A 24,354-nucleotide genomic window follows, 5' to 3' on the forward strand; every position below is an offset into this window, starting at 1 on the left:
TATTTAAGAAAATCCATCTATTAAAAAATATACGGTCGGAAATCTTAATATTGGGTCTAGACCGGTTTGGTGTTGGGAGAAAACTCCAGTAATATGAGGTAACACTCTTGCAAAATACCTCCATATTTTTAATACATTGTAACTTTCGGTCGAAAAAATATTGAAAACTCATTTTTATAAATTATAATTCATTGATACATTCTGTCAATAACTAATAATCAGTTTTCATTGTTACTGTATTCAATTCTAATTCATCCTCAATTTCAGACATTATGATAATGCATATTATAGTGCCTGAAATTATTTAGTGTATTAGTGTATTAATTTATACTTTCAATTTGATAATAATTCCATTGTGTTGATACTGTAGTGGATTTTTCAGTTTGTATCCCGAATATATAAATAAAAATAAATAATAACTCAATGGCGGCCATAGTTTTAGATTCAGATGACTTGGTGTTCCATAAAAAAACTTTCTGGAAGCTTTATAATCGATGAAAGACACTTTTTAGCCAGTTGAAAATATGAAATACCTCACATATAATGATATTAACAGCTGAAAAGTACATAAATATTATAACATTATGTTATTTAGAATAAAGTGAGTTAAGTTTGCGACTAGAAAATTAATACGTCAACAGAGTGAATTTTTGTATAATTAATAATTTTACCGAAAACATTTATAATTGAGTGGCGCGCTTAAATTTTGCTAATAATAGGCTATATATTTGTCAATAAAATTTCATTTGCAGTAAAAATATCAATCTTCGAAACATAAACAATGTCTTTAACAGTTTCATGAGTGCAGAAGTGAAATTTTAAAATGGCTTCAACCTTTCTATTTGTTAGTTTTCAGTTGGTGACATATCTATTATATATTTTTCTAGTGTCCAATACAAAATTACTTCTTGCGTCGTCAAAAAAACATTTTTAACACTTTTTTATTTTATTGTTATCATTTTCGGCTGTATTATATTTTATAACGCATACTCGGAACTACTAAAAAACTCTTATAAAATTGTCTTCTGATTATTTTATAAGTATCGCTCAAATATGTTGCAAAAGTGCAGTAAGGGAAGTCTTTACAAAACTACTTTTCAAGAGCGTTAGACAAATTTTATAGTAACTGCCAAAATGTTTATAAAACTGTTTTGTAGTGTTTGTAAAAGGCCTTACAAAATATTGATAATAACTATGTTTTATAAAACGGTGCCAATTTCCTATTTATAGCAGTTTTATAAACATATTGAAAACATTTCTAGGAGAAATGCAGTTTTATAATTTGTTTTTCCGAAACTTTTCCGCAACTATTATGAAATACGAAATTGCTAGTTGGGAATATTTCTGTTCAACACAAATGCAAATGTGGATTGGAAGTGTAGACACCCGAGGATACCATGGAATGAGTTGTAAATGTAGCGCCGGGTGCTTTTCCCGTCATCAAGCTGTAAATGATGTTATCAAACGTGTCTTAGATTTGGCAAATATACCTTTCATCTTAGAACCCCCAGGCACTTGCAGCGATGATGGGAAACGACCACCAGACAATGTGGCTCCTTGTCGTTATAATTTATATGCACTTTCAAATCACAGTGGGACTACTTACAACGGGCATTACGCAGCATATTGCAGACACCCATATAGTGGCACGTGGCATGAATACAACGATTCACACGTGTCCCCAATTTCACCGAAATCGCTTGTAAGTGATGAGGCATAAGTCCTCTTTTATAAACAGGAGGGGACGAAGCAGAACTTTTGAGGTGATTTTTTTTCTTTTTTCTTTTTTTTTATAAACTTACTTCTCTGAATTGATTTGAATTTCATGATTGTTCCTAATCTTAATTATATAAACAGTATAGTCAAGAAAAAATTTTTGTTATGTGGATCTCATAAATTCTAAATGATTCGGAGATGGTTATTTCAGAAACGAAATCAGAAAATTCCGTTCACTTCCAGAAATATGCAAATGAATTGGGATTTACCAATATCATCATCAATTTTTCTTACTCTATTTGACAAAATATGAAATAATGAATCACACAATCAAATCATTTCACTCTACAATGCAGAGGATCTCGGTGCAACGTTTCGTTTCAAAAAATCATTATCAACTTGATCCACACTCAAGATGAAGGCACCCCTGTATTTTAGTCAGAGCAAAGATTTGATTCACGGTACAGGCGTAGACCATCATGGGCCAGCCTACTGCGATCTCGCGAAAAGGGCAAATTCACGACGTTTTGCTTCACGTTAGAGATACCGAAAGAAGTTATTTGAAAAAGTTGCTCACAAAACGACTTCAACGTAGCATATCAAATTTCAACCAAAAATTAGAAATCGAAATTTTTTCCAAGTCCGATTTTCAATTTCTGGGGAACTGTCAAGATTAGGATTTACAAGTATAGGCCACGAAATCGACAATAACTTCTTTAGAAAATACGACAAGACTGCCGTGAAATAACTATTTCATAACTTATAAGAACATGTATCAGAATTATTTCTATTAGCGGAATACTAGGAAATAACTTCTGAACATCAAAAAATAATAATTCTGCGTTTGTTAGGAAGAGTAATGTTTCTAATATTATTCATTAACTGGTACTGTTACGGTTTGGATGGTTCACCACCAAACTACATTGGTCCGATAAATAAGACGATTGCCGTCCATCTCGTCCAAGTGAAAAATTCGTTCTTTAAAAATAAAAGGAAAAAAAGCGAACAGCTGATCTGGGTTTTGATAGACAAGTTCTCAGGTCGGGCGTATGTATATTTATTCGAAATTGTACCTTTTTCTCTATTGTGTTGTAATATTTGAAGTAATATAATTCGTTTACCTAACTTACAAGAATATAGAATGGCACTGAAGTGAGAACTCGAGTAGGAACGTTATGTAGGAGTAGAATATGGCTTATAATAGGGGAGCCCAAGCAGGGACTTCGAAATTTACTAAAGCGTGGCAGATTAATATACAGGGGATACCTTGTACCCGGTTAAGCACCTCCACCAAATATGAGCCCCATATACAGTCTGATTCACGGTGGATGGCACATTAGACGTTTCTGGTGAACCAGACGACGGATCACTTTGAAAATTTAATGGAGGGCATATTCGGACATTCTCTAGCCAACTAAAATATTTTCGACAATGCGGTGTTGCCGCTTCTATTAGAAAGCAGTAGCAACTTTGATTTTTCAAATGGAACACTCTGTATATAATATCATTTTTGGAATCTCCAACAATTGCTCGACAACTTTTCTTGATATTTCCCTATATCTATCTGTTACCGTTTTCGAAATAAAAATTAATTTCAATTTTTTTCTTCGAAAATCATGACTTCTAAAAATGCCGATATCTTTTAGTTAAGGAGTACTATTATATCGAAATTTGGTTTGGAGTTAGGTGATACTTGGACACTTCCCACACGTCAGCCTAATCTCCGTTACTTCAATACAGGGTGGTAAAAAAAATACAGTTTTTTCGTTTGCTTGAAAAAGTTGCTGAAATTTGATTATTTTCAATGGAACACCCTGTATATTATTGAAAATTCGGAGAGCTGCTGAAATTTGCTTTCTTTCTATGTATATCACACCTATACCTAATTAGTCAAGTTTCGGACTTATGAACATTTATTTGTGAAAATGTCCCTTCAGAATGGTATTTCCATTCGGTATTTGGTAAGCAGGCCATGATTACTATTTGACAGTAGCGTTGTGACATTCTCCTAATAATATCGACATTTTCGTCACTTCAGAAGTTGCAAATACCTTCAAAACGATGGAACAAAACTATTCAAACGAAGTTCTTATGAATTTGTTTATTATTTTTGGACAGTGTGACAAAATTATCAGCAGAACATGTAGAAAGTTCAATGAAATGTATCCGAATCTACCGCCAATGAACCTCAAGAAATTTATACGAATTCAGAACAATTTCAATATGTTTGTATAAACTTTAAAAAAGCACCAAGAAACTTGAAATTGGAAATATTGATATGAATAATTATAAAAAAGTAAAACAATCATGTGGAATATTTCAAAATATTTTCGAATCGCTGGCCGTTCACTTCCAAACACTTTAAAATGCGGGTGTTGACTGCTTTCGTGGTGGCAGATCTGATTTCATTGGGATCCAAATCTTCAAATGTTTGGGCAATCCTTTCTAACAATTCATCTCTCGAACTCACGGGTATTTTGTAAATTTTTTTTTAAACATTCCCCACAAATAAAAATCTAATGGATTAAGATCGGGTGATCTCGCTGGCCAACTCCATGGTCCCAAGCGCCTCATCCACCGATCGTCAAATAGCCTATCCAGTTCTGCGCTCACTTCTCTTGTGCAATGTGCAGGAGCTCCGTCTAGTTGGTTCCAACAGTTTCGATAATCTTCGAGTGGCAGATTATCCACGAAACTGTCTACAGTATTCTCCAAAATATTCAGGTAGCTTCTGGATGTTAATGACTCCTCGTATATCACGTACCTCAATTTGTTGTCCATCAACATGCAAAAGACATTAAAACTAAATTTTTCTTGAAATCCGGCTTCTTTTGTGACGTGAGGATTTTCACTGGACCAATAATGACGATTTTTTCTATTGAAAATCCCTTCTCTCGAAAATTTCGATTCATCAGTCCAAATAATTTTATTTTAAAAAAGTGGATCTTCTTGAATGCATGTCAACAACATTTCACAAAATTCTACTCTCTGTTGAGGATCTTGAGGCTTCATTGCCTGAATTTTGGTGAATTTATAATCATGCATTTTATGTCTTCGCAAGATTCTTTGAACCGATGAATATTTTATACCCAAATCTTCTTCAGCACTTCTTATCGATGACTCGGGAAATGCGTGAAAATATGCTAAGACATTAATCTGGTTGTCTTCGAAAGTTATGGGTCGAGGCAAGTTTCTTGGTGCTTTTAAAGTTGATCCAAATGCATTGAAATTGTTCTGAATTCGTATAAATTTCTTGAGGTTCATTGGCGGTAGATTCGGATACATTTCATTGAACTTTCTACATGTTCTGCTGATAATTTTGTCACACTGTCCAAAAATAATAAACAAATTCATAAGAATTTCGTTTGAATAGTTTTGTTCCATCGTTTTGAAGGTATTTGCAACTTCTGAAGTGACGAAAATGTCGATATTATTAGGAGAATGTCAGAACGCTACTGTCAAATAGTAATCATGGCCTGATTACCAAATACCGAATGGAAATACCATTCTGAAGGGACATTTTCACAAATAAATGTTCATAAGTCCGAAACTTGACTAGTTAGGTATAGGTATGATATACATATACATAGAAAGAAAGCAAACTTCAGCAGCTTTCCGAATTTTCAATAATATACAGGGTGTTCCATTCAAAATAATCAAATTTCAGCAACTTTTTCAAGCAAACGAAAAAACTGTATTTTTTTACCACCCTGTATTGAAGTAACGGAGATTAGGCTGACGTGTGGGAAGTGTCCAAGTATCACCTAACTCCAAACCAAATTTCGATATAATAGTACTTCTTAACTAAAAGATATCGGCATTTTTAAAAGTCATGATTTTCGAAGAAAAAAATTGAAATTAATTTTTATTTCGAAAACGGTAACAGATAGGTATAGGAAAATATCAAGAAAAGTTGTCGGGCAATTGTTGGAGATTCCAAAAATAATATTATATACAGAGTGTTCCATTTGAAAAATCAAAGTTGCTACTGCTTTCTAATAGAAGCGGCAACACCGCATTGTCGAAAATATTTTAGTTGGCTAGAAAATGTCCGAATATGCCCTCCATTAAATTTTCAAAGTGATCCGTTGTCTGGTTCACCAGAAACGTCTAATGTGCCATCCACCGTGAATCAACCTGTATAAAGCCGCCTGTGTGGGATAAAGGATCAGATTAGTAAAAAAAAAATTCATCATCAGAAATTCTTGAGCGCGTCTGATTAAGGTAGGATGAGTTAATTACCTGCTAAAAAGTGTACATTTCAGTAATCTGGAACCGGATGTCCACGTGGGAGTGTTATAGTGGATGTACATAACTCCTGTCCCCATTCACGCCGGTTGGAGGTCGGGGTGGACCGGATGTCCACGTGGAGACAGGATTTTACCAAATAAATGTGTTATTTATGTGTAAAAAGTCTTGAAGTCTCCAAAAAATATTGAGTGTGTTTTTTATATAATAAAAAATTTAGACAAAAAAGGGGTGGCAGCATTGCTACGTGCAAGACAGCTGCGCCCCCCTGAATCAAGCTGGCTGAATGCGCCTATCTGGAAGCAAAGGCCAAGAACTTTGAGTGAAGTGAGTGAAGTGAAGTGAACAAAAATTCTTCGATGAAGTTTAATACGTGCAGCTGTGTGATACCTATATTTCCCTCTCTGAGTTTCCATTCATCTATTCTCTATTCACTTTTTCTCTATCTATTACTCTCTCACTCTGTCCCCACTCTGAATTCTGTTGCCATGACGCCATCACAGCTGATCACAGAGACTCATTCGTGATGAAGATGATGATTGATTAATCAATTAATTGATGGATGTAGCCGTTAGTATGTGGTAGGAAATCATAATGAAGAAAAGAGAAATTAAACTTTCTATGTTTTCTACCACTTTTATTTGTAACTAACGTTACTGCAGTTTCGTCCTATAACAACATTTTCAAACTAATACAATATATAAGGACATTTTCAAACTTATATAATATATAAGTTCGAAAATGTCCTTATAGGACGAAACTGCAGTAACGTTAGTTACAAGTAAAAGTGGTTAAAAACAGAAAGTTCCATCAATTAATCAATTAATAAATTGATTATAAAAATCTAAATTTTTTCGAGCATTTTTTAAAATTATTTTTTTATAAATATTCTGCTTGAAACACTTACACTCACTTACACTCATCATGCTATTTCTTGAGCTTTTCAATCAATTGAGTTCAATGAAGCAAAAAAAAATTAAAAAAATATTTTTTTGTCAGATTAAGCGAATCCCTCTAGATAATCGTCAGATTATGAGACATCACGTCTAAAACATAAAGATGAACCATATATATCTTAACCTGACGCGCTTGAGTATTTCAAAATGACGATTTTTTTTGCACATTATAATAATGGCCACAAGTTTGCGGCAGATTGAAATCATCAGAACATTGAATGAGACCTTTTTTTTGTTGCACTCAACACCCCCTTAGAAAATTTGATGCGCTCGATTACATTTTTTTTTATTTTCACTTTTTACCCTTACGTACAACCACCCACATCATGCAAACGATCAGATTAACATACCAACATTATTAAAAATACGTAGGACATCAATATCAATATCTGACACGCTCGAGTATGTCCATGCAATAGTATTTCTTTACATATTCAAAAATCTATAGCCGCTTTCCCCACCGATGAAAAGGTTATATTATATAACATATTTTTCTTCTTATCATCTAAGCTTTGCAACCTAATATGTCTCAATGACGCTCGAGTAAATCCCCATTTTGAATCGTGGGCTCCCATGCTATCATTATAGTTAGTTGAGTTCTTCAATGTTGAGAAGGAATTGGTGGAAGAGTCTAATATCTGTGTGGATAGGCATTTCAAAGCGATATTAGGAAGAGCTATTTTATAATATTTACTACAGGGTGGATAAAATCCTGTGTACGCAATTGTGCTTTTTCCTTTGTTACTTATTTTGGATACGAGAGGTTTTGTGGGCTTAAGGACCCTCAAAAAGTAACTCAACACTTATTCAAGAGCAACTGGTGAGTGACTTTATTTTTTTTGTGCAATATATAGGGTTCCAGTGAGGGGGCCACTAATTCCGATTGAACTAGATGTGGAAGTTAATGAAGTAACCATTTGCTGTCTTGGGCAAGTGAAATTGGTGGCTCTCAACTCAATTTCCCGTCTGAATTCTCCGGAGGAAACCGTAGAACTTGTAGTTGTTAGAAATGCTGATTTATTGAAATTGCAAGTTTCAAAATGGCCTTCCAGGTCTATAGAATCATTAGTAAATATCATTTTATTTATGCCCTCTGGTTCGTTAATTCAAGCAAAGACATTACAAATAAAATAGAATGAAAATAAACATATGAGATTACACTTAAATGAAGAGCAATAGAGATTTTGAAGGGAATTTCAATAGGATTATTCTTTATAAAATGTATTATGTGTTTTGTTCCTACGGTAACGTTTAAGCGACAACGTGATGTCACTGCGGCGCTTTAGCTTAGTTTGTTTTGCCTTTTTTGTTGTTGTGAGGCGTAGTATTCACAAATTTACGTTATGCCCACGGATCTTATTATTATTTTATCTGATCAATACCGTAGATTCCTGAGAATAGTGGTGAGATTACTGTTACCTAGGACCTTCTGAATTATTTTTTTTAAGTACATTATCTTTTAATTTTCAATGAAACCGTTTACATAAACATTTTGTAACTCATTTTTTTTCGATTTTCAGTTTCTTGTTTTGTTACTCGATTCTTCTTATTCTGTTCAGTTCATTTAGTGCCTCAGTATTACAAGGTAATATGTAATCCGCCATGTTGTAAGTCCCGAATCACTCAGGCAAATATATTTCGCTTTGTTTCACTCGCGTATTAGCTATTGAACCATTATTATATGAGGAAATTCCAGAAATGCGCTAAACATCTTCAGATCACAGAATAAAGCTATTCGTCTTCTGGCTGGAGTCGGACTGAGAAAACACTGTCGTCCCCTCTTTACTGACAAGAAAATAATGACACTACTATGCATTTACATATATCAAACCCTTTTTGAAATACACTCAAACAAAAGAAACTATACTGTTTCGTCAGATCTTCACCAAATACGACACGAAATTAGCAAACCAAATAGCACTAAAACGTTTCAGGCTAAATAAGTCGAAGTCAAATTCCCTCAATTTGAAACTTCATAACAAGTTGAGCTCAGAAGTGCGTTCCCTGAATGATAGACATTTCAAGGCTAATGTGAAATGTCTACTCCTAAAAAATTGTATTTATAGTGTAGAGGAATTTTCGAATTATTCTTTTCAATTTAATTGAAAAAAAATGTTTTAGTGAATGACCTGATTGTTTTTACATTTTCACATATTGTCTCTCAATATTTTTTGTACTATGTGACGTGCTGTAAACCACTGTGTGAAATAGTCAATAAAGTCTATCTATCTATCTATCTATGGTCATCTCGAATTTCCATCTTTAACGAAGTGTACATCTATTCTACAAGTCGAGCACTTTCATTTGATACCTATATTGAGGTAGTTGTGAAAAAATATATAATCCGACATTTTGTAGCTGCGGTCATATTGAATTTACAATGATACGAAATATATTGAATTGTATTGTCATCAAAATTAAATATATACCAAATTTCAGATCAACCTATCGACAGGAAGGGGGTCAAACTTCAATAACTAAATTGAACAAACAAATAAATAATCAAACAGGGCAAGCTGAATATAACCGTTTACGCTATCAGTCTTCATAAGGTAATGCGGGAGTCTCCACAGATTGGATGTTTTTCATTATTAATATTTTTGCTCCTTCGTAACTTCCTGTGATTTGTTTTGACCACTTCATTTGTTAACTGTAGACAGATATTTTCATTTCCAACGCTTCAACATTCACCATTAGGCCAAGACCTTAACAACACATTGTTTTTATAGTGTCAACAAGTACCTGGCCACACCAACTCACATGTTTGAATCTGAATCCCTTTAATTGTTCCTTTAATTACCATATTATTTTTAAAATTTCATAACTTTATTCTCTACATCATGTTTGTATCTCTCATATACATTTGCGTCACCACTGTTTTTTTTTTATTTTACTTGTAATCTATTTGAAATGTTTGTTGGTTGTTCATATGTTTGTATAGCTCGAACATTATGGCTTTGATATGCTACAAAAGGTTTTTTTACATAACGTGGTTAAATGAACTATCTATCTATCTATTATTAAAATGATCAACTAACATTCCAACTATAATACAGGATCACATAACTCAAGTTCGAGAGAGCTGGCAGAAGACACACTATTATTTGGGCCCCCTATCTCAAATAGCTCAGGGCCTAATAAAGTCCAAGTCCGACCTTGTATATGATTCATTCCATTTGACTTATACGAATAAGCGTGACGCATTATGAGTGAAACTAAATTACGTGGATTAATGATAGAAGTCATTAGAGAAATTGAACACATATGAAACACTCACACTCCTCTATGCGACTTACATGAATAGCCCTGTATAAGTGGCAGAAGATCCAGATTACAGGCCGGATGGACGAAACAGACAAAAGGATTAGGAATGATCAGGATCGTTGAACAACAATCACGAAGGCGAAATATCCTAATTCGTTGACCATTACATTTCCTTTCGTTGATGATATCTTCGAATATGAGATTTCTTTTTTTTGTTCTAATGAAATCTCTGGCATTTATTGTATTTGTATAATCGTCAATCCACACCCGCCTACAGTTAGTTCGAGTAGATTTATTCCAGGAATGAAACTGGGAATTGATCCCGAAATAAAAATAGTTCCGATGCCAATCGGAATCGAATGAAAAAGTTAATCGATATTTTCACAGTTGATATGAGGAGTTCAGTCCCTGCGGTGCCAGCGTGGTAATGATAAATTGCATAATATTAAAATGGAGAACACCGATCCATGAAATTCGGCGGGTAATGCAGACTGAAAAAATTGTTGATGTCGTAACCCCACTCCATTGTTTCATTTTTCACGGTACGTTCTATACAGTTTACTGCATGTTATACATGCTATGGGAAAGAAAATCTTCACGAATGAAAATAAATCATATTTTCACAACGAATCCCACCACAATGGTATCTTTAATTTGGATTATTCTGAGTAATACACATATTCGTTATACACTTATAACAAATACTCATGAAAACATCCGAAATCTGATTTACTTCGAGTTATCTTGTGCCTTATCGGAGTCACAAGGTAGAATGATTGTACCTTATTTTGAATAACATGGATCGTTCGTACTCGTACTTGAATGTTACTTCACGAAAAAAAAGAAAGATAGGATTTTTTCAAATCTCGTGGATTGTAATTTTTTTCTGTAGTTTGTGTTTTTTGGTGATAGAACTCGAAAGAGGAGTGAAATTTCTCTAGCGTCTTAACCCTTAAATGCATGATTTTTTTTTATAAAAAAATATAAATCTCGAAGATTTGCTAGTACAGATAGAGGGAAAAATAGAAAAAAATATATTTCATTTTGAACAATTTCTTTATTTGAAAAAGAGTGTGTATCCAAATGGCAACATCATGCATTGCGTGCATATTATGATAAAAAATTAAATGTGAAATGTGAAATTATTATCTTTATTGAGACACAGTTTCACACCGCACTTTTCACACTTAGTATGGGTAAATCCTGAGCAGTTGGGTGACTTGCATCTCATTTTCTCATCTTTAATTATTGGTCAATGCCCAGATTGGTCATTGCAAACTTTCGCATTGGTCCTCTCTTTCTCTCACTTTCAATTTCTTGCTCTCTTGCTTGCTTGCACCGCGTTTAGCACCGCGTAGCTGATCTTAAATTGCACAAATTATAACTTACCTCTGCACGAAATTTGGCTTGATTTATTAATTTCCACCCTGGTTGCTTCTTAAAGTGAACTTGCTTGTAAAATAACCAAGAATTTACTAAGGTCAAGTCTAAAAGGTGGTAGAATATCCTGATGTACCATTCATGGCTCTTCATACATATTTTATATCTTTCCATGAAGCTATCCAACAGATCCACGCCTCCCTTATGTTTGTTGTAGTCAGTGATAATATATGGACAATCAACTTCAGTAATTTTATTTCCTTTCGATCATATCTTCTCACTTTCGAAACTGGATGTTTTCCAGCAAATGAGGATACTTATGTCACATATTTATTGTCCTTCCAAATAACAGATGAAATATCCACACTATCAATTATTGCAACAAATTCATAACCTATACCACAACTAGCAACTGCCAAATATACCATTATAGGCAATGATGTGTAATAGTTGTTGTCATGATAGGTTCTGTGATTTTGCTGTCGTGGAATAATTCTAGCTATCAACTGGCACCTCTTTTTGTTCTTGACCAGCATATATTTCTAATTAATGAGCTAATCCTGGAATGCCTGACATAACAAACAATTTGAATCCCCATTTGTGGGACTTCATTGGCATATATTGTTTCATCTGTGGTGTGAGGAATCACATGTTGAAAAGTAAGTCTTCGTTAATCCTTAGCTCACACAAGTTTTGACTTCTGAGGGTTGTCGTTCGTAGGGGTGCGACAGCTGGTTAACTGAAAAACAGATTTTGAACGTATATAATGCCTTACTTCAGTGGATCACATTTGCTCGTCGATACTGAGATTTTGCTCCAAGGCAACAGCAGAAAATTTGTTGTTCAGAAAATCAACAATTGGTCTAGTTTGATAAAACCTGTCATGTCCTGGCTGATCACGGGGTATGAAAGAATAGTTATTGTTGAAGTGTAGAAACCTTCTCATCGTCTCGAATTTGTTGATTGACATTACATCAGCTACTGGTGCAAATCTTAGTTCATCACTCCAAAATGACCTCGTATCAGGCATGTTTACTAATGAAGTATATATAATTATACCAAACAACTGCTTTATCTCATTTTCGGTAAAGGAGAATGGTCTCTCAGTTTTGGTCTGAACAGCATACAAATTGGATTCTTCAACAAATTTTGTTACCAACTCACTCAATGGGAAGTAATTGAAGAACTGTAACGGCCGTTTCAAAGTTGGAATTTCTTCTGAAACTTCTATGTCCCCATGGAACCTCAGCTGATCATCAGCTATACTTTTTTTACGGGGGGCCTCACTTCGTTTCAACGAACAGAAAGTAGAGAGAGGCAAGTTATCTTCTTCGTCCTCTGAATCTTCTAGAATATCAATTCCACGAGCACTTTTTCCAGGGTCTTCCACTTCTACTTCATGTTCACTTTCAGTCAAAAAACCGTCTTAATCGCTATCTGTATTGCTAAAATCAATGTCGTCACTTAGACCGGTAAAATTTTACCAATACTGTTTTCGAATCTTTTTCTGTTAGAATCTTGTTTCCTTTCATACTGAAATAATAAGTGAAAACAAGTTACCAAACTGCATATCGTTACCGATCAAAAGACAACACTCGATACCTCGAATGCAGGGTGTTGCCAATCGGCAACAAAACAAAAATTCGAGTTTTTTAAAATTCGTATACGTATGACGTAATGAAACACTTCTCTGAACCAAACTATAGTCAATAGAAAAGTCGATATAAGCACGTTGCTTGAAAGTTGTCTGCAGATTGTGAAATGTCAATAATTCTCTGACATGACCGCCATCTATCCACAAAAGCTTGTAGCCTATTATGAAGTAATACGTTTTCGAACGGAAACATCATGCAACAAATTTATATTTGCGCTAGGGTGAGTTTGAATGGTATAATAGAAAGTGTATTGCTGAAAAGCAACAATATACATTTGAAGGTTAAGTTGCGATCTTAATAATTGGTATCATTCGAAAAAGTAGAAGCAGTAACAGCAACGCCGATGATTTATCATCGGTGTTAGGTTAGGTTATCGATTACAACAACAAAACTAGCAGTTGGCTCAAAACTGATTGATGTTTTGAGTTATCGCACTGGAATGACCCCAAATTCTTGGTCATCCAAAACTCCCCCTAAAAGTAAATGAAAATTGTTTACTCCCAATGAGACCATTTCCAATTTGTTATGATGTATTTTCAATGATATAAATGAATAAATATTTTCCAAACGGCTTCCATTTTCGAGCGCTATTTATACTATTTCTATTCTAACACAATATTTGGTGAATGTTTGTTTAAAGCACGTCTAGTATTGAAAATAACCACAACGTGCTGTGCGATAACCTTTACTGACCTTTGAATTCAAATAATCTGATAGTCTATTTTTCTGGCGGTACCGTTACGAAAAATAAATCATAAAAGTGTTTCATTATGCGCATGAGCAAACCTCATCAGGATGAACACTCATTTTGTTTGGAATTCCCTTTATTTAGACTGTTTGCACATTTATTTCTATAGGTTTCCAACTCAAGTGTGTTTGTTCTCATTTTTCGCCAAGCGAGATATCATTGTATCAACTTAGGCAGCATGAAGCTGTTTCCAAACTAATATTTCGTGGTCCGTTTCAAGGGTGGAAACAGAAAAAAATTACATGATAACGTTACTAAGGTCAAACTATTCTGGAGGTCAAATGGTCCTTCAGTTGGATCTCCAGGTAGGGGCAAATCCGAAAAAAAAATTGTTAAAAGATTATTTGAAAATACTAATATTCCACAAGGAAAATTGCAGTTACTAATAAATCCACTGGTAAATATCAATCAAATTATATACCGACTATCTATTTGTTCATTTATTGTTTTCCCCAAGTGTGAACTACAATGTATCCATCTTAAAATAGTTCCAATAGTTCCATAGTTCCAATATTGCAAATGCGGATATCATATGAGGCAGGCAAAAGAAATCATGAAGAAATTATCGTCCAAATTCACGAAAGACCTGCTAAACCACAACCGTAAGGTTGTAAAGGTAGCGATGGGTCTACTACCGGGCATAGCCGACTCAGGAAACATATGAGCAACATGGGTCTAATAGAAGAAGCCCAATGCAGGTTTTGTCATGAAGAGGAAGAAACCACACTGCATGTGCTCTGTGAATGCCAAGCGATTGCAAGGCTGAAACAAGCAAGATGCTGGAAAGAGAAACCAGAAGCTGCCAGCCATATGAAGGGATCAGTGTCGAGGCTACAGAGTCTCATCAAAGAGATCAAGCTAGACAATGAGCTCTAACAACCAAGGAGCATAACAATGTATCTGAAAAGGTCGCAGTAAATCAGGCCATGGGCTAGTTCCCCAACAATCTAATCTAATCTAATTATATGTTCAAGTGATTGAATCATTATTGTATATTACTACTATATTACTGTCGCATCTTTCGTTATCAGTGAGGCTTTCGCAATCCAAAATGCATACAACAGGTAATCAATTCCATGAGCTCCTGAGGAGCTCCTGAGGAATCGAATCCATGAACATCATACGAGCAAATGAGTAAATAAGAAAATAAGTTCAACATATTGAAATGATTTTTTAGAAAAAAATCATATCTTTTACCAAGATTTCGAAATTTCACAGCTAGAAAGTGAAGGTTTGTTTGAAGGTGATTGACAATGTTTCGTGATGAATTTCACTAGTTCGGACTTCCATTGTCTACTATATGAAATGATTTGAAATCCCTGAAACAAGTAAAAAAGAATAATTAAAAAAGAATAGTTGAAAATAACAATTATATTAAGCAACAATAAACCTGAAATGAAATGATAGTGAAATAACCTACAAGTAAAAATATAATAATTGAATAAATAAATATTAAATGAATGAAAAAAGAAAATAATAAAAAAATAAAAAAGTGTAGAGATTCCAAGTCACTTTAGTTCACGACGTTTCGATTGTTGGTATCTACAATCGTCTTCGGGTGATGACTGGACTGATTCCTCCGAGAGATGACTATTTTATAGGTCGTTGAAATACTTTCACTTTCTCTACTTTCCATTTTCCGCTTCACTGATTCCGTGAGAGATGACCGTTTTGGCGGGAGTTGGTCATTTTTCGTTTGATGATGGGTTTCCATATGTTTCGTATATCTACGCTGGCCTGGCTGAATACGTTGTTGGACAACATGTATGCGGCTTCCTTAAATTTTCTCCTGAACCAATGTTCCTCTCTGTGCAAGATCTCAGCTTGGGACCATTCGATGTTGTGTTGATGGGTCCAAACATGGTCTGCTATTCCTGATTTGCTGGTTTCTCCTCGCTGTGTGTGCTTCTTGTGCTCGGCAATGCGAACATTCAATGGCCTCTTAGTTTCACCAATATAGGATTTTCCGCACTCACAGGGTATCTGGTAAATGCAATTCTTGGAATCGCAGTCCGCGTTTGGGGGCCTGGTTTTCGTGAGGCTGCTACGGATAGTGTTACCGGATCTGAAACAGGTTCTAATGTTGTACTTGGAACCAATTCTTCTTATCCTCTCCGATAATCCTCTGATGTAGGGAAGTGCAAGCACTGGTTGTGACGGCTTCTCTTCCTTGCGGGGCTCCTGCTGTCTTTTAGCCAAAGTCTTTTCTACCATCGCTTTGGAGTATCCATTCCGCTGAAGATCATTTTTGATGATGTCTAGTTCCTTCTCGAGACCTTCCTTTGTATTACAGAGCCCAAAAGCACGGTCTAATAGAGTCTTGATGATTCCTCTTTTTGTCGATTGATGGTGGTTGGATTCGTGGTTCAGATACTGTCCCGTATGAGTGGGTTTTCAATGAATTGCCACTCTTAGACGTTTTGGTGAAGAGGACCGACACTAAATGGGAAACATCTGTATAGGAGAAAATTTAAGGAAGCCGCATACATGTTGTCCAACAACGTATTCAGCCAGGCCAGCGTAGATATACGAAACGTATGGAAACCCATCATCAAACGAAAAATGACCAACTCCCGCCAAAACGGTCATCTCTCACGGAATCAGTGAAGCGGAAAATGGAAAGTAGAGAAAGTGAAAGTATTTCAACGACCTATAAAATAGTCATCTCTCGGAGGAATCAGTCCAGTCATCACCCGAAGACGATTGTAGATACCAACAATCGAAACTTCGTGAACTAACGTGACTTGGAATCTCTACACTTTTTTATTTTTTTATTATTTTCTTTTTTCATTCCTTTAATATTCATTTATTCAATTATTATATTTTTACTTGTAGGTTATTTCACTATCATTTCATTTCAGGTTTATTGTTGCTTAATATAATTGTAATTTTCAACTATTCTTTTTTAATTATTCTTTTTTACTTGTTTCAGGGATTTCAAATCATTTTATATAGTAGACAATGGAAGTCCGAACTAGTGAAATAGAAAGTGAAGGTTTGAAACTGAATCATTTGAACGCAATGGAAATTAATGAACTTAAATATTCAAACATTCTAATGAAAGACCAACTGAATTTGAATAGATCTCCATTATTGAACTTGTTTTCCTAAAAAATCGAGGAAGTATTATTATTGATGTAGAAGTGGGATAATATGCTTCAGGTTATCATAATTGAAGAGAATTACTGGGTATAATTATAGATGATAAACTCAACTGGTCGGAACACGTACACCAGTTAAGCTCAAAAATATCCAGTTATATTTTCCTGTTACGACAACTTAAAAAGGTGTTGAACATTGACACACTGCTCTCTAGTTACTATTCACTGGTGCACTCCCACCTAACATATGGTGTGATCCACTGGGGGAACGCATCCACCGCCAACCAAATTTTTACACTGCAAAAGAAGTGTCAGAATAATATCTTGAGCAAATTTTAATGATCACTGTAAACCCTTGTTTGTTAAATATGGAATAATGCCATTGCCGTATTTGTTCATATACTATTCTATGATTGATATTCACAAACACAAAAGCAATTTTAACGAGAGGTGTAGTTTATGAAATTACCAATGGGTGTCGAAAAACAACCCAAACTCCATATAGTTTAGCACAACAGACCTACTGAATCTCAAGGCCCTTTTCGAACATTTCCCAGACGCGTCGTTTGTTTCAACTCTGAATACACTAGCTTATTCTATTAGACATATATACCTCTAAAATCACAGACTTAGTTGTTTGTATTCATGGTTCAACAATAGTTGGGAGCAAGATGTCGCATATAAAATCCCACTCACCGACAAATTGGGTATGGGGTTTGTTAATGCTCGCAATGAATGCAAAATGAGTGAAAGTAAGAAAATACACAACCAGATAGTTGAAAACAATCAACTCGCCAATTTGCAACATTCCTAGATCGTTCTAGTGAGTACTTGAGTCTTTTGGTTAATACACTGCTGGGCATAAAATTAGGGTCATTCCGTTTTTTGAATTTTGCTAATTATTTCAAAACTCTTTCTGATTCACTCATTTCACCGCGTCCTAAAAAAATTTTTGGTTGCCCAAATTCATTTGTTAATACTAAAAATGTACAATTTCACTTCAGTATGCTGGGAAATAAAATGAACAATTTCACTCTGTTATGCATTGGAAAAAAATGTAAGGGCTTCAGTAACGAGGGTTTTCTCCTCTTGCAGTGATAACAACTTGCAAACGACGAGGCATGCTTTGGATCAGATTTTGGATTACATTCTGCGGAAGATTTTCCCATTATGTCCCAGTATGCCGCGAAGCTCTCCAGAAGCCAGCATATGTCTGTGTGAACGTTTCTTAAGCTCATCTTGAAAATGTTCAAGGGGATTCAAATCCGGACTATGCACAGACTATGCACTATGACGTTAGTTGAACTTCGTCAAGACCTTATAATGCATGAATGTTGCGTCGTCTCCAAGAAAAGACATTTATGCTAAAACATGGTCTTGTACAACCTCCATCAGATACCTACGCGTATTTGTGTTCCATTCTCGATGGAGACTAACTCCGTGGGAGCGTCAAACGATATGTCTGCCAATGTCATAATTGATTCGCCACCAAATGAAAGTCGCTCTGTAATACACTTTTGAGCATATCTTTCGCCTGGTCGTCTCCATACTCGTATACGTCTATCTGAGCCTATGTAAGGCAGGATCGCGATTCATCCAAAACCAATAGACGCCTTCAATCCGCTACTGTTCAAACCAAGTGTTCTCATGGAAAATCCAATCTTATTCACGGAAAAGCGGCGGTCCAGCACCTCTAGGGCAGGAAGATAATCCAGAGTCGCCTCCTGACTATCCACTCAGTTATGTATACATTGATGACTTCGGAGAGAAACTGCCGTAACTGTTCGCTTTCTCAGAGCACTATACTCTTTCCATACAAGCAACAGAATGTTTCAAAACATTATCATGCATAATGCATGTGATATATCAAGCAAGGCTGCTTGTACAGAGTCGCACTAGGAGGCTTGTATAATTTACCCAATAGAATCAAATATGCGTGGTGATCACGTGGTGATTACGCATCTATAATTTTTTGGGTTACTTTGTTTTTTTTCATGGTCAGACTTCAGATACAAGAAATCAGTCATTCATAGCTGTTATAGCCTGGTCTTCGAGATAGCAGATCAGTTTCGTGGTACCGCCGCCATATTCGCTGCACGTTCGAGATACTTACACTAACATTTCTTGCAGTTTGGCGCTGACCGCAGTCATTTTCCAAAGCCGCCACCTTTCTTGCCACAACGATACACTAACTTTGACAACTGTACACGAACCTAAGGTAATTGACCGTTAAAATTATAGAAAAAAGTATACCAATAGTGGTTTTTACGAATTCAGGAGGGGGCTCGTTTTTTGTCAAACACTTATCGCAGAAATAACAACAACTATGCTTTTGAAGAAATGTATAAGTACAGTATTGGTACATTCAAAATTTTTAAAATGAAAACATAAATTTCGAAATTAACTTCAACTCATGGGGTAACCCCAATTTTATGCCCGGCAATGCATTTCACCAAATCCATAATTTCGCCATAAACCACAACCGTAAGGTTGTAAAGGTAGCGATGGGTCTACTACCGGGCATAGCCAACTCATGAAACATATGAGCAACATGGGTCTAATAGAAGAAACCCAATGCAGGTTTTGTCATGAAGAGGAAGAAACCACACTGCATGTGCTCTGTGAATGCCAAGCGATTGCAAGGCTGAGACAAGCAAGATACACTAACTTTGACAACTGTACACAAACCAAAGGTAATTGACCGTTAAAATTATAGAAAAAAGTATACTAATAGTGGTTTTTACGAATTCAGGAGGGGGCTCGATTTTTGTCAAACGCTTATCGCAGAAATAACAACAACTATGCTTTTGAAGAAATGCATAAGTACAGTATTGGTACATTCAAAATTTTTAAAATGAAAACATAAATTTCGAAATTAACTTCAACTCATGGGGTAACCCCAATTTTATGCTCGGCAATGCATTTCACCAAATCCATAATTTCGCCACTCTCACAAGTTGATGATTCATTAGCTGATACAGATCAACATATTCTCGAATAGTTCAAATGCCTCAACATTCTGAGTGATAATTTATATAATATTCGGAAACGACCTTTTTTCATCTGTCACCTACTTTTGAAATTATACAGTATGACACACTTAAAATGGAAACACCCCTGTGTTTTAGTCATGTTTGAAAGCAGAGATTTGATTTTTGGTACAGGCTTAGACCTTCCTAGGCCCAATCTACTGCGATCCCACGAAAAGGGTCAATTCTCGATATTTTACTCCAAGTTGTAGATACTGAAGAAAATGAAAATAACTGGAGTTTTATACCAACACCAAATCGTTATTTTTATCACAGGTGTTGAAGATGACGGTGTGGTATTAAACTCCAGTAATATTCATTACTGCCCCAAAGGTTCCAAACAAATACTGAAGTTTACATACCAAATTTTGAACTTTTGTGTAATTTTCATATTCAAGTACAATATTTAATTAATTGTTTCGAATAAGAAGCTACAGAAATAATGAAATAGTCAAAATCAATGAAATAAAATCATTGAAATAACTAAAATTGAAAATTATAATTTTATCAAATATAAGTTATTCGAATTGAATCTCCTAGTCTGTCTCTAATTTTGAAGAATTTTTAAATTTCCTGTTGAAGATGATTAGTTGCAAATTTGCCTAATTTTGAATGGAAAATCGTTATTCTCAATGTTTCAAAGCAGTATCATATTTTGTTTCAACAGTTTCAATTTGGGCTAAAGTGTCATGAAAACAAATGGACTATTTATACCCCAAATGTCAGTTCGAATATAAATGCGTCAAAAACAATAACAAAATGCCCAGTGAACGTCTTGATTTAAGAGAAAAAATTGAAATGATAAGGTTATATTTTTCAAGGACAAAACACAAGCACTACAGGAAAATCCTCAAGGCGCGGTGTCTGTGCGAAAGTATCGATTTACACTGGAGATTGAATCCATTTGGAAAAACGTTATCATCAAGGTTGCACATGATGTTCGAGTCTCCGATCAGGCGGATGGCTCTTTTCTGAATGGACTCCAGCACCTTCAGGGTATGTTTGGGGGCAGAGCTCCATACATGAGAACAATACTTCAAAGAAGTTCAGATTTGACCTTTATAAAGCATAGGTATGTACAATTTTCTGGTTCGGAACAGTGTCCAAACTTTTCTGAAGCAGCCTTTGCAATTCCAGCTATATGATTGTGCCAAGACATATTGGTGTCCATTTGAACCCCCAACAAACTTATCGAAGCAGAAATCGGAATTGTTCGACCTGACATTATTATATCCAATCACTTCTAGATCCTCATCAAGATTTACAACATCCTGATGCCGGTGAAGATGTGCCTCCGTAGCCGATGTCCTGGAATCCAAATGGAATGACGAGACCATTGTTCTGTGGTAAGCAAAGCAATATATTGGATTCTTGCCCAACAACTCAACAGAAGATATCCGCAAGAAACCGGAATTGTAGTAGAGAATCGTCCAGCTATTGACAATACACATTGAAATCGAAAGAACCATGATGATGATTATGTCTCAACTTACGTAAAAGGTGTGAGCAATTGAATTTGAGTAGAGAGGTGACGAATATAAACAACTAGATTACTGCTATGGACCCAAGGAATTTTTTTTCAATGATAGACATTTACTAAGAAAATTAATGTTCACTGATGAGGCTACGTTCACTACTACTGGAATAGTGTCTGCTCAAAATTGCAGATACTGGTTTACTAAAAAAACCTACTAGGTTATAAACTGTGAGGACCAATATTCTTAAAAAGTTAATGTATGAACTGGTATTTCAGGCGACAGAATAATTGGACCGTTTTTATTCAGTGATAGCATTAACGTTGAACGACTATGGAATTTCGAATTATGGGAAATTATTAAAAATCTACCCTTCAATGCGCGACAAGAAATGCACTTTCAGCTAGGATTGTTCAAAAATTGGGGGCATGGCAGTTGAGAAAGACAATATTTGGAACTGACTTTCAAATAAAAGTGTTTATTTCATTTCCTGTTGAATTAGCTTCATTATTTGTCACTCAATTTCGACCTCTCTGTGGCTTTTTATTAACTAATAATCAGAATTTCAATTTTTTCACAATAAGTATTAGGTTTTTCATTCTTATTTCTTAATTACAACGAATTCATCATTCTCGTAGATTCTTATTCAGAACCATCAATTGAAAATACTTGAATATGAAAATTACATAAAAAACTAAATTTGAATTTTGCATTGAAATTCGGTAAGTAGGGTCGAAATTGATTTCTAGCCAATTTTTTCAAATCTCATTTTGGTATCATCAACGCGAAGCAAAATATCAAGAATTTGCCATATTCGCAGGAACAGTATAGGCTGAGTTTAAGGCTGTCATTCGGGCTATGTATCGCGGAAAGTGCGGCTCATGAAGTTCTATGCTTGTGCCAAAAACCAAATTTCTTTTGTTTTCTGATTGATTCGGCCGTTACTTGATGAAGATCCATACTAATTTCATAAAGTACAACTCATGATTTGATCCCCACAAACTTTATTTGAAAAATATATCACATGTTTCGCTAACAAAGTAGCGTCTTCAACAGTGATTTGAATACTACAAGTTGCTTCTTAAGCTAATATTTATATACCACAAGTAACTACAATTGAGACTACCTCCATCAAATTACCTAAACCTCTACAACTGTTATATACCTAAGGTAACTTTTCAATTATTATTACCTGAAGCATATCACCTCACTTTTTCTTCTTTAGGTAATTTGATGGAGGTAGACTCAATTGTAGTTACCTTAAATATAAAAATATTAGCATAAGAAACAACTTGTAGAATTGAAATCACTGTTGAAAAAGCTAATGTGCTAGCGAAATATGTCGTGATATATTTCTCAAATGAAGTTTGTAGAGATCAAATCGTAAGGTGTAGTTTATGAAATCAAATATCTGCTTTCAAAGATGACTTGAATACAGGGGTATCTTCATCTTAAATGTGTCACACTGTATAATTGAGAAACATAAGCAATCTCGAGCTCTTGCACTTGCTTGATATTTCCGAGATCTTTGATCATGTCGGGCACGAAGGTTCACTCATAAAACTCCGATGATTTGGTTTGGGCAATCCCTGATTGGGGCATTCCCTTGGAGAATCCCCTTTCTTTGAATAATATTTTGTAGCGAATGGTAACACCGTCTATATGACTTGCGGGGATTTCCCGTATTTTATTTTGTGCTTGGACTATTTATGACTTATAATCAGCGAGAATGACTTCTATTACATGTATATCAAGTTCAGTATTGTTTATTACGACCCTTTAAGAAAGTACGTGATGCTTTGACAATTCAGACAACACTAAATGTAATCTAGACGACGCATCTGTTGAAATTGACGAGCAGAATTTCAAGCTGGAACAACTTCGACTGCGGCCTTTCGTTATTACTACAGGCAACGAAAATAAATTAAATAATGCAGACTCACTTGAATTATTGAAGTTTATTGTAAAATATAAGCTGAAATACACTTTGCCCAATATTTCAATCATGCTGCGAATATTTTTTACAGTTGCCATAAGCAATGCCAGCTGTGAGAAAGGTTTTTCAAAATTTAGGTTATTCAAAAACCATTTAAGGGCGACAATGAGTACTCTAAGACTAACAAATTTGGCTATCTTGTCTATTGAACAAGAGGTGTGTGATGCTATAGACATTGATGCTACAATAAAAGACTCCTAAACAAAGCAGACGTATACATTTTCAATTAAAGCTGGAGGTTTTGTTTTTAACTCTAACAAGTACCTACTTATATTATTTTTCAAATAGATATAAATATTACTTAATAGTATCATCCAAGTTCAAATCAAAAATTGATTTTCGTTTTTATATTCAATTCGCTTATCATTCAATCATGTTGATTGAATAATACCTATGTACCTGTTACATCAATAGTTGAAGTAAGAATGTTTGTATTAATAAACGTGATTGTGAAACAAATAAACTTTTTATTCAAAATCTAGACCGTATAATGCAAAATAATGATAACTTTTATTGCCGAAAAGTTCTCTAGAATTAATATATCTCTCTCTCTCTCTCTCTCTCTCTCTCTCTCTATATATATATATATATATATATATATATATATATATATATATATATATATATATATATATATATATATATTAGAATTAATATAGAATTAATATATCTCTCTCTCTCTCTCTCTATATATATATATATATATATATATATATATATATATATATATACAGGGTCCTGCAACAGTGGCGCGGTGTTCCATATCTCTATATAGGAAGCAGATAG

Source organism: Leptinotarsa decemlineata, unplaced genomic scaffold (genome assembly GCF_025532065.1).
Source record: "Leptinotarsa decemlineata unplaced genomic scaffold, Ldec_3_MD MMD2_tig00078422_RagTag_RagTag, whole genome shotgun sequence".
Taxonomy (NCBI): Eukaryota; Metazoa; Arthropoda; class Insecta; order Coleoptera; family Chrysomelidae; genus Leptinotarsa; species Leptinotarsa decemlineata.